Source organism: Gekko japonicus, unplaced genomic scaffold (genome assembly GCF_001447785.1).
Source record: "Gekko japonicus isolate JY-2015 unplaced genomic scaffold, Gekko_japonicus_V1.1 scaffold1490, whole genome shotgun sequence".
Taxonomy (NCBI): domain Eukaryota; kingdom Metazoa; phylum Chordata; class Lepidosauria; order Squamata; family Gekkonidae; genus Gekko; species Gekko japonicus.
In genome coordinates this window covers 165,611-179,659 of record NW_015165285.1, presented here as the reverse complement: position 1 = coordinate 179,659, position 14,049 = coordinate 165,611, and positions in this window count along the sequence as shown.

Genomic DNA, 14,049 nt, shown 5'->3' with positions numbered 1-14,049 from the left:
GTCTACACCATGCATCTAGATGAAAGGCATTCCACACAATGCCTAAAGCATATGAAACAATCCATTGCCTACGATCAGGCACTACAATCGTTTTTGCTCCGGTCCCTCAGACAGAGACCCTCACCTGAAGGATTTGCAGCAGGCACTCATTGGATTATAAAACCCACCCAGTAAAAACCAGCTCAGCACAGCCAGAATAGTATCCAGAACTAGCCTGCTACAAGAAAAGTCCAAAAGAGATGACACCGCTTGTTGTCACCTGCCATTTACAACTCAAACCAGTCCTGTGTGTGCAACCCATCAACTTGTTACCCATCCCAGTTCATTATGTTTCTTTCACCAGTCTTGGATGGGAGACCTTTCCTTTCTTAGATAAAAAGCTCTAGGCACTGCTGCCACTGAAAGAAAAGCTTCAGAAACCTGATGGAAATTGCAGTTAGACAAAACACCAGCAGTGGTTTATCTGCTTTGTAGAAAGACCACCTGCATCTTTCTAAATCAGGGGTCCCTAACCTTTTTTTTTTTAAGCCTACAGGTACCTTTGGAATTTCACAGGGTGGCAGGTGCAACCACAGAATGGCTGCCATGAGTGGTGGAGCTAACCACAAAATGTCTGGGAGTGAGGTTATGCATAACTCTTGATCACCGGTTTTCAAACTTCTAGGAAGAAGCTCTGTTTAACAGGATGCCTTTTAAAATTAATATTATTTAAAAACATTTTTGGAAAATAAATATACATATTGAGCTATCTTAGAAGCCCTCATCTGGCAGTATTCTAGATTTCTATTTCTATTCTATTAGGACTATTTCCATAGTCCTAACTGTATTATGTTACTCATTGGATGTCCCAACCCATTGATTGCATTGACCTAGAGATGGTATGGCAAGGAAAGATCTTTCTGTCAATCACAATATTTATACAATGAGCCTATCGTTTAAACTAGGAATGAATTCTCCATTGCAGCAGCGAGTGTCAGAAAAAGGGAACTCCATGATTATATACCAGTGAACAGGTTTCTGACAGAGGACAGATAGAGGATGTTTTGGCTTAGCCTCACAAAGGGTTTATGCAACTTTATCAACATTAAATGGCAATTAAAGAAAGGAAAACACAGTAAAATGTTTTTATAGCTAATATTCATTATTCATTATATCCACCCACCTAAATGAATCTGAGCGATTTATTATGCAGGGAAGTTCCTTCATGTGCTGTAACCATTCCAGTGGGATAGACTGCAGACCAGTTCAGAATTAGGGCTCTTTGCCTTGTAGAGCACTGTGCCTTTAGTAGCTGTGTGAGTCTGGGATTCAACAGGTAGAATTTTCTTGGCGTAAAGAGACAGTAATGTGGAAAACTGCATTAGCTGAATTACTATTATACAGGGACAGAGACTCTTTCAGGTGGGAACTCTGCTTGAGCTGCAATTTATCTTCTTTAATAATATATAAGTCTGATTTTTTATTTTATTTTAAAAAAAGCAACAGTAAGCGGTTTCAATTTTCAGAGCCAGTGATCTTCACCGAAGCATTAAAAAAAGCTAATCCTCCCAGGAAAGGATAAAGAGTCTGGGGCTCTTCAGTTTATGAAAAAAAAATATCGGTAAGGGAGAATATGATCTAGGTTTATACATTTATGCAAATTATGTGAGAAAGGAATTTTTTTTTCTCCCCCTTCCAAAACAACTAGAACTTGGCGACGCTAGATGAAGTTGCCAAGCAGTAGATTCAAGATGGGCCAAAGAAAGTACTTCTCTTCACACAATTCATAATTAACTTGTGGAGTGGTACTTGCTACAAGAGGTAGTGGCCTTGGTCACACGGCAAAGCTGCCGCGGGAGAGGCACGGGAGTCCCGCGGATTTTGCGGGCGTGATCTCACCTCAACATCTGGGAAGTGCAGTGCTCCCATGGCGAACCTGTGGCTCCTCACCAAAGGTGCGGAGTTAAAAACGAGTACCTACAAGGTACTAGTTTCCAGAAACCCCGGGGCAAGGGCGGGCGTCTGACCGCGTTTCCAGTGGACTTCCATGGCATCCGGCACTCGCCCATGTCCCGTCGCAAAGAAGGGTTTTTTTCCCCAAGTCTCCACAGAATGCACACAAGCACCCAACGGAGCATACGCACAAACAGGAAGCGGCATTTGCCACAGGAGCCGCGCGGCGCAAGTGCCGGTTTGAATGTGCCGTGCTGCTTCTTTGCCGCGCTGCGGAATAGCCGTCTGATCTGCACCTGATGCCTACCCACAGGGCCTCCAAAGGACTTGTGATCGGGCTGCCACATGTTATTTTCCTCGGGGGCAATTAGCCACGCCTCCCCCCCTCATTTTCCAGCCCGTGTGACGGGGTCCAGTGATGGCTATTAGCATAGATAGCTTTAAAAGTAGGGTTAGGCAAATTTATGGTTGGAAGGTCCATCAAGAGTCACTGGAGAAGACAATAACGCTAGGAAAAGTGGAAGGCACCAGGAAAAGAGGAAGACCCAACATGAGATGGATGGACTCAGTCAAGGAAGCCACAAAGGCCCTCAACTTTCAAGACCCGAGCAAGGCTGCTAACGATGTTTTGGAGAATGTTAATTCATAGAGTGTCATAAGTCAGAAGCAACGACCTTCTGAATCTGTGTCTGATGAAGGGAGCTTTGACTTTCAAAAGCTTACACCTTGAAACTCTTCTTGGTCTCTAAAGTGCTTTTAGTTGTTGTTGTTGGTGGTGCTACTGGACTTAACTCTTAACTATAGGTCAAAACAGCAGCTGACGTAGGGCAATATCAGAAAGAAGAGTTGGTCTTTCTAAGGAAACTGTCTGGTCACTCTGGAAAACCAGATGCTAGATGAGATAGACTATTGATCCAGCAGTTTTATGTTCTTGGTTTCATTAAAAAGATGTTGCTAGTAATGGGGAATTTAGGGAGGGGGCTCTGTTTTGAGTAAAGGTAAAGGTTCCCTTGCTCGAAAGCCAGTCGAATCCGACTCTAGGGTTGCGGTGCTCATCTCCGTTTCAAAGCCGAAGAGCCAGCGCTGTCCGAAGACGTTTCCGTGGTCATGTGGCCGGCATGACTAAACACCAAGGCGCACGGAACGCTGTTACCTTCCCACCGAAGTGGTCCCTATTTATCTACTTGCAATTTCTTGCTTTCGAACTGCTAGGTTGGCAGGAGCTGGAACTAGAGACGGGAGCTCACTCCATCATGCGGCACACTCGGGTCTCGAACTTCTGAACTACTGACCTTCCACAGCCTGCAGTTCAGCATCTTAACCACTTGAGCCACCGCAGCTTTTTTGTTTTGAGTACACTGTGATTAATGACTGCAGAATGCTAGAACTGAACCAGGATTGCCACCTTTTCTACATGTCCTGATCCCATGCTGTTAATACATACTATTAGCAGATGCAGCTTTTCCTAATAAGGACTTAAACCAATAAGGGAAGACTGTGGGGGGGAGGGCTGTGGCTCAGTGGAAGAGCCTCTGCTTGGCATGCAGAAGGTCTCAGGTTCAATCCCTGGCATCTCCAATTAAAAAGACCAGGCAGTAGGTGAGGTGAAAGATCTCTACCTGAGACCGTTGAGAGCTGCAGTCAGTCTGAGTAGACAATACTGACCTTGATGGACCGAGGGTCTGATTCAGTATAAGGCAGCTTCGTGCGTGACTCACTTACTTCATTTCTTCATGTCAGCTGCAGCAAAAGACGCAGAAGCAGGATCTATAAGCATTCAGCAGGCTTGAGATCCTGTTGTTGACTTTTAATGAAGAGAGGCGAGACAGAAAGTAATAACACTTAAAGCCCTTGATCAAATGATATTAGCTTTGTACCACAGAGCTAAGCTGAAACCGAAAATGTTTCGTTGGCCAGTTGAATAGTAAATTCTCTCGTCTTGGTGGCTCCTGGGTTCTGTACTCTTCTAGTGAAATTTGATCAAGAGCCTCCAAATTTTATAGCTTCCTCTCCCTCAACCCTGATCTCGAAAAGGTCAGGATAATGTTATTAAGCTGTGCAAGAAAACAATTTTTTTTAAAAAAACCAACTAACAGCCTAAACAACAATTAACAACTGGGCATTTACAACACTACATCATTATATCTATCTATCTATCTATCTATCTATCTATCTATCTATCTATCTATCTATCTATCTATTATTTGATTTCTAGCCTGCCCTCCCTGCAAGCAGGCTCAGGGCGGTTCACAAATAGGGCACATGCCAATACATAAAACAAGTTAAAAGCAAAATAATCCACTATGGTCTGCTAAGTATCTATAGGTTTGCATGGCACTTTTATCATGTCTTCTTTTCCAGATTCATTGATTCTACTGTCACATTCCAGACCTGAACGATTAATTTAAAAAACAACAACACACCAACATTTATTGATCAAGAACGCGGCTGACAGTTCTGCAAAGAGCTAGACAGTTTATGGTCCTAGTTATCCAAACTACCTAGAATACAGTCCGTTTCACCCCACCCCTCTTTTTCAGTAATTCCCTCTTTCCTCTGCAGTTTATTTCTAGAAGAGGCAGTTACCAGTTACAATAATATATTTATTTTATATAGGGTTGCCAACAGGCCTGGAGAAAATATTCTGTATGTAATGTGTGAACATGGACAGCTGATGCTTTTCATGGCATGGAGATAAATAACATTGCATTAAACATCTGTTAAAGGGATACAGTTGGCAAACCTAATTTTAAACAACTAAATAGCTGTCACACTGACTTCTGGCAACCTTCCTTTAGGTTTGCTGTTGTGATTTGTAAAACACATGGTCAGTGGCAGAAGTTCTGCCTTGCATGCAGAAGGTCCCAGGTTCAATCCCTGGCATCTCCACTTGAAAGGATCATGTAGCAGGTGATGTGAAAGACCTCCACCTGAGACCCTAGAGAGCTGCTGCCAGTTTGAATAGACAATACTGACCTTGATGGACCAATAGTCTGATTCAGTATAAGGCAGTTTTATGTGTTCATGTGATATGTTTTGATTGATCAGGGGGAGGAACATGGTGGTGGGTCAAGCTGTTGGCCATGGACATTTTTGGTGCATTGAAGGGAACTTGGAGGACTAAGAGGGTAGGTTCCCCTTTGATCCAAAACACTTGGTTTATTCAACAGAAATTAAGGGAGGGTTCCTGAACCCACCCTTGTTAGTGTTGGCTGTGCCATGGAATGTCTGTTTACCAACGGTGGTTGCCTTGATGGCCTGTGCCTACTGTTAGATCATAGAGACCTGGCTAGCATCATCATTATGTCATGATTTCCAGATTAGACTTCTGTAATGCATTCTACATGGAGCTGCCCTTGCAGATGTTTGGACACTACAGCTGCTACAGAATGCTGCCCCTCCCACCCATCTACTGACAGTTCTAAGTTACCAGAAATAAGATATATCTGTTCTAAAACATCTACCCTGGTACCAATTTGCTTCCAAAACCAGTTCAAGGTACTGAAGGCCCTATACTGATCTTCACCCATGTGAATCCTTCAGTGCTTTATAACATATTAATGAGATCCAGCTCTTGATTCTTTCCACTAGAAAGAGAAATTTGTCTTCAGGTCCTTTTCTTCCTTCTAGACTTCCTTCCTCAATCAATCGTGGTTTCCTCCAGGCAAGGAAGAACATGCCTTCTGGAAATGGAGAAGGGCGGGACTTACAAGAATTATAGACATAATGGATAAAGGGACATCTATCTCAAAAGCAGCTCTGGAGAGGAAACTCGGAGAAACCATGGTTCAGATACTTTCAACTCCAACATCTCACCAGAGAGTGGATGTACAGAAGTACAACTCCCCAAATACTTACACCATTTGAAATCCTGATTAGACACAAGACTGAAGAGATAGAAGGTTTGATCTCAAAATTATATAAAATTCTGCGCACTGAAATGCAACAGAAAACAATAGCCTCACAATTCAAATGGCATACTGATTGCCAAAACAGGCTCCAGACGATCTCATGGGATAAAATCTGGAGCTCGCCTAGTCCTTCTTCAAAAATCTTTTGTATTAAACTTAATTTCTTTAAAGTCCTTCATCGCTGGTACCTAACACCTTCACGGCTAAATAAAATCAATCCAAAAATAAACAAACTCTGCTGGAAAAAATGCGGGAAGACTGGAGATTTTATACACTGTTGGTGGTCCTGTCCCTCATCACAACAGTTCTGGACACAAATTGTACAACAAATTCACAAAATCACGGGAATCAGCTTACCTTTTCTACCTGAAACGGTCTTGTTGGATGTCATCCCAGATACCTGTGAAAAAAAGTCACTAGAACGTTAATAGCAACATTATTAGCTATTGCACACATAACTATAGCCCAGTATTGGAAGAACAAAAATCAACCTACTCTCCAATGTTGGCAAAAGAAACTTTGGGAGCACTTTATATATGGTAAAATTGTCTCTCACCCAAAAAGTTTTCAAGCAACTTGGTTCCCAGTGGTGAACTATCTAGCAGAAGAAGAAGTGATTCCAAACAACTCTTATTACAAAGATCTGTTATATTTTTAAAAGGGCTCTTAAGGGTTGAGAAAGTTGATTATTGCATAGCGTCAATATATGTTATGAATGTACTGTTGTATATATTGTTCAAAATAAAAAAACACTTATTGAAAGAAGGTCCTTTTCTTTAGTGGAACCAGATATGTGACAGGCTCTCTTTCAGGATATCTCTGTATGTGCCTCATTCATCTCTTTTTATAGCTTCATGGCAAAGATGCTTTAAACATTTTTTGCTGGGTTCCTGTTGCTCTTCAATGATTGTTTTTAAATTTAAACTGGATTGGCTTAGCTTTGTATTTTAAATTTGTTGAAAATTGCCTTGTTAAGCAAGGTAGCCAATACATAAATTACTGAATCACAGAGAAAACTATGAAATCACCAAGTAAAATAATGGGCAGTCCTACCAACTTTCCTCTCGTGTTATAGGGTTGCCAATGTCCAGGTGGTGGCTGGAGATCTCCTGCTAGTACAACTGATCTCCAGGTAACAGAGATCAGTTTACCTAGAGATAATGACTGCTTCGGAAGTTGGATTCTATGGCATTATGTCCCAAAAATCCTGCCCTCCTCTGGCTCCACCCCTCAAAATCTCCAGGGATTTCCCAACCTGGAGCTGGCAACCCTACCACTTGACCATGAAGGACTGCGACAAACCCTGAGCCCACAAGTTCAAAGCCTTAGCTTTTTATATGGATTACAACAAAAATGTAAGAGATGCTATAATCACTGGAATGGTGGTACTTGGGATAGCTAGAGAAGGTTAGAAGTGCGGGATGTAATTAGAGGGCAGGGAAGAGAGATTTTTTTGGTCAAAATCTTGCTTATTTTAGTTTTTACGCAGACTCCAGAACAATGAAGCTGTGCTGCTGCTTTTGATTTATTCTTACCGGTACTGGTATATGTGTACCATGAATGGACATTACTCATCTGGAAACATTTTGCCACAGGAAACTCCAGAACAGTATTTGGCAAACTCGGAAATCTCTAACTGCAGCTGAAAACAGCAGTGCCATCCCAGCATTTGCTGAATCAAATTATTAAGTGCCAACAGGATAAATGTCTTCTGTGACTTGTTCATATGTCTACAAGTCTCATGCTTTTAACCCCTTGTCTACCAAGAAAATTCACTTCCTAGTAAGGAACAAGGGGTCTTCAATAACTCCTTACTGCTGAATTTTTGCTGATATAGTAGTCCTTACTACCATTTCAGTGTTCAGGGGCTGTTGCAACAGTTGTGTTTTATTGTGTTTCTATTTTTTGTCCTACAAAACTTTCTTTTCTGCACCTCTAGCCAATGATATGAGTACAATAGAAGCCTGTGACTTGTTAGCAGTTTATCAGACATATTTCAAACAGCTGGAATTGTAGACTGTTTGTTCCTTTTAAAAGGATGTTAGATTTTGTTATTTGGGATTGTTTAATGTATTAAAATCACAAGTTCAGCTATGGCTACTGTCTGTCCAGCTGATACAGATGCTTTAATTTTAATAAAGTCAAGCCTTGGAAGTAAAACAAAACCCAAAAACCCTGTGTGTGTGTGTGGTTTTTAAAAATGAGCCCATATGCCTGCTCTTTCCTTGTGTTAAGTCTTCACTCAGGGCAGAACAACACATCAAACAAGACCAGTACTGTCTCATGCAGAAGTTAATTAAAACTACCTCTGCTTGACATCTGCAATACAAGTGCCATGCCACCTGTCATATGGAGAATTGCTATGTTGCCAACATGGATGTCTAGCAATGGTGTGGAACCTCTCCATATGCTCATGATTCACATGGCTAACCACCCTGAATGTCATGGATACAGCGTCCAGCAAACATCACATATGGCTTCCATACAGAAGCAATGTGATAACAGAGTTACAGCAAATTAATGGTTCAAGTAAAGTCAGGTACCAATCCAGGGGTAAGCAACTTCTGGCTTGTGTACTGACAGTGGCACACTGGACCTTTTCACTTGGCATTCAGGGCCACCCACATCTCTGCCCAAGTCAGCCAATGCACTGGCAACAATGGTGTGGGAGAAGACAACAGACCTGGATTATGCCTGTCATTGCCTCCCAAACCTGCCCGATGACCAGCTGAGTGCAAGGCAAATCCCTGAGATGTTAGTACTGCCTCCAGGTCTTGGCTTGCTCCAAGCATGTCTTTCCAAGTAGGGACCTCATCTTTCTCCACCCCATTTTGTTTACCAGAACACCATCTCCACAAGTAGATATTGCATCCCCCCCCCCAGCAATTGGGCCAAAAAAGATTGCATACATTTGTACCAACGTGTGTGATTATGGCCTGATATCTTACTCATTCTGGGTAAGTAAGGCCCATTGATTTCAGAGGGCTTACGCTTCACATCAGGGGTCGTTTCATAGAAAAAGAGCTAGGGGTACTCATTAGCATAACTCATTAGCATATGCCACACCCCCTGACATCACCGGATGTGTGTCATAAGGCCACACACCCCGCCCCCAACGGTCCTGACCGCTGCTGGCGGCCTTGCAGCTCCACTGCCGAGCCCCATGAGGGGCCCGGCGGTGGACCTGCAAGGCCGGCGGGAGTGCAAGGAAGGCCCTCCCTGGCCCCAGGCAGGCAGGGGTGGGGAGAGGCAGGGAGGAAGCAACTTACCCTCCCTCTTCTCCTGCCTCCTCCTGGCTGAATGAGGGCCGGAAGCGGGGCGGCCGGAAGCTTCGTCATGTGCCCCGCCCCCGTACCTCACCCGGGGGAACTGCGATCCCCCGCGGTCCCCCCCGAAATGACCTCTGCTTCACATGAGAATCCATAGATTTATGATTTCTGAGCTATGGCTCAAAGGAAGAGCATCTGCTTGGCATGCAGAAGGTCCCAGGTTCAATCCCCAGCATCTCTAGTTACAAAGGAACAGCCAGTAGGTGATGTGAAAGACCTCCACTTGAGACCCTAGAGAGCAGCTGCCAGTCTGAGCAGACAATACTGACCATGATGAAATGATGGTCTGATTCAATATAAGGCAGGTTCATGTGAATCAGAGTTTCTCACAAAGACCGAGGAATACACTCTGCCGGTACTTTCCTAACCTGTATGCTAACCTGCATGCATGGAACCTCATACAGGACTTTGGATTATGTCTATGTGTCCGCTTCCCACAGCTATAAATCCAATACACGTTTAAGTAAAGTAGTATTTTATTAAAGCCATGATAGAGCATGAACAAAGGCACTGTCCAGAATACCTGGGCTGGGTCGGGCAAGGGATAATGTTAGACATTCAAACAGACAATAACCAATAACCTTGGTTCCCGTCGAGCGGGCAGACGTTTGGTTTCGCGCTCAAAAGCCTGAGAAGCAACGTTTCTCTAAAGATAAACAAATGCAGCTTCACACAGTTCAGCTCATTATAGTCTAAGCTAAGCGGCTCCTTCTTCCCACCTGTTAACCTTGCAGATAAGCGTACGCAAGCGTTCATAGAATGGAATGCAGGACACAACGATACACACAGACCATACAGGAGGCATGCGCAGATGCTGAACGGGGGGGGGGGGTCCGAAGCATAAGGGGGGCGCGCGAAGTGCTGAAGGGGGGGGGGGGGGGGATTCATATACACAGACTTCCATGGCAGCTAGCTGACACAATGTCTATTTTCTGAAGTATAGCAAGAACAAAGCTCCAACAAATTAATAGCAGGCAGGGTACCAACTAGAGAGGCAATCCATTGTATGTTTCTTTTTCTGTATATACTTCTAAAATTTAGGACATTTCAGTTGAGACATGATAGTCTTGGTTATCACACTCCAGGAAAAAAAACAGGACAGATGAATTCATATCAGTATGTCCATTTCTGGTGAAATTACTCTATTTTGTGAAATGTTATTGTTGTTCAGTCACAGAGTCGAGTCCGACTCTTCGCGACCCCATGGACAAGATCTCGCCAGGCCCTCCTGTCTTCCGCCGTCCTCTGAAGTTTGCTCAATTTCATGTTCGTTGCATCTATGACACTGTCTAACCATCTCATCCTTTGCCGTCCCCGTCTTCTTTGACCTTCAATCTTTCCCAGCATCAGGGTCTTCTCCACTGAGTGCTCCCTTCTCATTTGGTGGCCAAATGACAACGGTAGAAATATCTGCTGGGTAGTCTTTTTTTTTTTGTATTTTTAGCATCCCAAATGTTTGTCAGTGGGTAGTTCCTAAAAATTAGAGGGTTGTTCCAATGACAGGATAATTTCATAGAGACATAATCACTTATAAGGCTGAAACATGCTGCTTGAGTTTGTGGTCATTTATCTTTACTTGGCAGGAAAATCGAATTTAGTTTGGCACCAGACTGTAGCAAAACATCGGAAATTAGAAGAGCGTGTAAGCAGGGGGGAGATGTTTGATCAGGAAGCTCAAGCTTAGCACCAAGAACTGGGGTTCACTATAAGCATGAATTCAACTGACTGTTTTTGGCCAGTTTGCCCAGACTCCTTCAGTGTTTGGCATACAAGCAAATGGTTGTCTTCCGTGACTAACCATAGTAAGAAATAGTCTTCAGATCAGAATCACAGACAAATTTCTGCCCTTGCGCTTTTGTTTCCTAATTGCTAGTAGATTACCTTTTTTCTAGAATAAGCCGATGCAGAGTATGCATACGCATGTGTTTCCGGCCAACAAATAGAGAGACCGTGTCCAAAAGACCTTTTTAGTGTCTGAATTCTGAGCCTTTCCATGCCTAATCAAGGAGCATAAAACATTAGCCACATGTTCTTTATTTGCATCTCGTTTCACACTGAAACGAAAACATGCCAAAAAAAAAAAAGAGAGAGAAACGGTGTAACATTTGTCAGCGCCCCCAAACAGGAACCACAGCTGTCCATTAAAAACGGTGGTCATTTCCAGCATACAAATCTATTTTCCCTGCAGCGGGGGATGTGGTGAATAATGACTGGGTTGTTTAAGAAAGCATGACTGATTTGGGATGGAGGATCCTGCCACTCTGACATTTTCATAGTATAATTTATTGCACACAGCATATAAAACTGTGGTAACCGGGTCTTGTTGCTTGGCTTAATAGCAGCGGATAGCTTGGGAAAGACCACGTTCCTTCCCGTCAACTGCAGATCTTTCCCTGGTAAGAAGGACTTGGAACTCCTAAGACTTTGCCGTGATGAGTAATATGGCAGCCAAGGATTTCCTCACTTGGAGTCTCCTGACTGTGCTTCTGTTTCTTCACTTTTGCCTGTGTCAAGATGAGCACATGGAGGTGAGCAGAAGATCTAATGATCCAGTGGCCAAAGTATTGCAAAGTCACCACCAGACTGGCCACAAAGGTTCCGGCAGCAGGGAATTGTTGAGACAGCGGAGTCGACTTTTTGAGTGGACGGTTGAGGAGGATGGTAATATCCCTGCTACTGACCCAAATGCCTTGACACCAGAGGTAGATGATGTAGCACAGACTACCTCAGACAGAGTCCAGGTACTCTGAATTAATCTTCTAAGACAACATGTGGAAAGTTAATGGAATTTGTTTTCCTACATAATAATTAAAGTTATTTAGTAGAGATGCTTATGGACATGTGGTTCTGTACTATATGCAGATTGCTTTGATGAACAATCAGAAAACAGGATGGCTATAGCAGAGTACCAGCAGAGTACCATTTGCTTTTGATACCTTGTTTTTCATTTACTGCACCAGGGTATCTTCAGCAAACTAAGGATGTGACTAGTCAAAGTTAAGTATTTTAGAGTTCCACTGAAATCTATGGTAGTTGCTTGACTTCTTGAGATGAAAAGTGGGGAAAGGTATTATCTTGACTGAGATGGGAATTGTTTCATGTAGCACTATAAAATTTTGTAGAGTTACACGGAACTCTTCCCATGTTATCCTATGCAGAGCTGCATTCTCTTAAATCAATGGGCTTTGAAGGGTGTAATTGCTAATGAAGCAGAATTTCAGAGACATCTAAAAGACTGTTTAATTTGATGGCTGATAGATATCTCCTTCAGGATTTTACAATGTATTTTATGTATTACACGATTAGTAGTTGTGAAGGAAAACTAAGTGTTAAAAGGATGATTTTTAATACTGTTAATACTGATTTTTTAATACTGTTGAATTATTGTAGTATGACTTAATATGCTCAGAACTCTGCCTCTCAACTCCCATTACCTGAGAGCTTGAAGCACTTTTGTTGGGTTTTTTTGTTTGTTTTATAGCTGAAGTTCTTTTAAGATGATTGATATTAGAAACTTCATTAAATCTAAGGAATCTAATTCAAGTGGGCAATAGGACAGACCGGTTAAAACTATGGATAAAATATTGGTATAGACACATTGTTTTAACATGTTCTTTTATTATTAGATTTAAATTGCTATTGTATTTCATTAATATTTTCAAGTTTTAACAAGCAGCACAAGTTTAAGCAGATTTACTCAGTGTTTTCAGTGGAGTTTACTCCCATATAGTTGTTTATAGAACTGCTCCTGCTAAGCTGTGGAGTCTTGTATTGAAAAATTCTACTTTGTGAGCTATTGGCATTAAAGCGATTCGGCTACTTTGCTCTGGAGCCATCCTTCCTGAGCTAAGACAAAAATGAGTGAGCCAGAGGCTAAAAAACTGTGAGCTAGCTCACACTAAATCAGCTTAGAGGGAACACTGTAAGATACGTAAAATAAAAATACAATAATAAGAACAGCAATAGGATTAAACAGAGGCAGAACAAAAGTTTATAATTAAACCAATTTGCCATCCACTGGAATTTCAACTAATCTCCAAACTACCGACGTCAGTTCCCCTGAAGAAAATGGCTGCTTTGGAGGGGGGATTCTGTGATGTTACAGCCTGCTAAGCTTCCTCCCCGCCCCCCCCCTTCCCAGGCTCCACCCACAAATCTCCAGGAATTTCCCAACCTGGAGTTGGCAGCCATAAATTATGTGTAATTTGACCCTAAAGGCAGTAACAGAATTACAGGACAATCCTAAACAGAGTCTAGTAAGCCCACTGACTTCCATGGCACCTGGAAATCTGCTATTACAATTGATCTCCAGGTGACCAAGATCAATCCGCTTGGATAAAATGGCTGCTTCGGAGGGTGGACGGACTGCTGAGGCCCCTCCCTTTGCCAAACCCCACCCTCTCCCTGCTCCACCCCCCAAATCGCCAGGTATTTCCCAACCGAGAGCTGGCAACCCTACACACAGCATTTTGTCTACAAGGCTCTATCAGCAGTTCAGGAGTTAGGGGCATCTGCTAGGGAAAGGAAATATGGGGAAGACCTGCATTCATAGGGTCAGATCCAGCCCCATAAAGCAGCATTGTATTTAATAACCTGGAAGCTGCTTCTGTTGCCCAGCAATCTCTTAGGAGCCTTTCCAAGCTAGGTCCTAGGGTTGCCAAGTCCCTGTATACTCACAGGCGTGGTCGAGCTCGCCGGGGGGAAAACCATGTGGTTTTCCCCCCAACGAGCTCAGCCACGCCCCCAACGTCAGCAACGTGGCTGCGTCACCTCTGGTGACACAGCTTTGGGGGGCAGAGTTCCCCCCGGGGCCCGATTCCGCCACGGCGGAAATCGGGCCTCCAAAGCGGGGGTTTCCCCGCCCCCACTTGGCAGCC